The 410-nt window shown below is 47.8% G+C and overlaps 1 protein-coding gene and 1 long non-coding RNA gene across 4 annotated transcripts in view; one reads left to right on the plus strand and one right to left on the minus strand.

Moving 5' to 3' along the window:
* Positions 1–404, plus strand: part of LOC110451508 — a 4,700-nt gene extending 4,296 nt beyond the window's left edge. Inside the window, exons 3-4 of one of the 2 annotated variants that reach the window (XR_002463084.1) lie at positions 110–185; positions 224–404. This is a non-coding gene — a long non-coding RNA (uncharacterized LOC110451508). The remainder of the gene's footprint in view (positions 1–109; positions 186–223) is intronic. The other variant, XR_002463083.1, reaches the window with a different exon arrangement.
* The window catches only part of LOC110451507 (5-phosphohydroxy-L-lysine phospho-lyase-like), a 44,466-nt gene that overhangs the window by 8,877 nt on the left and 35,179 nt on the right, over positions 1–410 (minus strand). The window lies entirely within an intron of this gene.

Raw genomic sequence — 410 nt, forward strand, 5'->3', positions numbered from 1 at the left:
CTGACTTCAGTTTGTGACATGTAGCCTTCCTCAGATACTTTCCTTCCCGAAACTCTATTAACCTTGCTACTATCCTTAAATAACCTACTGTCTCCCCACAATCCCCTAGGTAATCTGTCTCTGTGTCCCTTCCACACAATCCCCTAGGTAATCTGTCTCTGTGTCCCTTCCACCCAATCCCCTAGGTAATCTGTCTCTGTGTCCCTTCCACCCAATCCCCTAGGTAATCTGTCTCTGTGTCCCTTCCCTACAATCCCCTAGGTAATCTGTCTCTGTGTCATTTCCACACAATCCCCTAGGTAATCTGTTTCTGGGTCCCTTCCACACAATCCCCTAGGTAATCTGACTCTGTGTCCCTTCCCTATAATCCCCTAGGTAATTTGTCTCTGTGTCCCTTCCACACAATCCCC

This window comes from Mizuhopecten yessoensis, unplaced genomic scaffold (genome assembly GCF_002113885.1).
Source record: "Mizuhopecten yessoensis strain PY_sf001 unplaced genomic scaffold, ASM211388v2 scaffold6113, whole genome shotgun sequence".
In the NCBI taxonomy this organism is placed as follows: domain Eukaryota; kingdom Metazoa; phylum Mollusca; class Bivalvia; order Pectinida; family Pectinidae; genus Mizuhopecten; species Mizuhopecten yessoensis.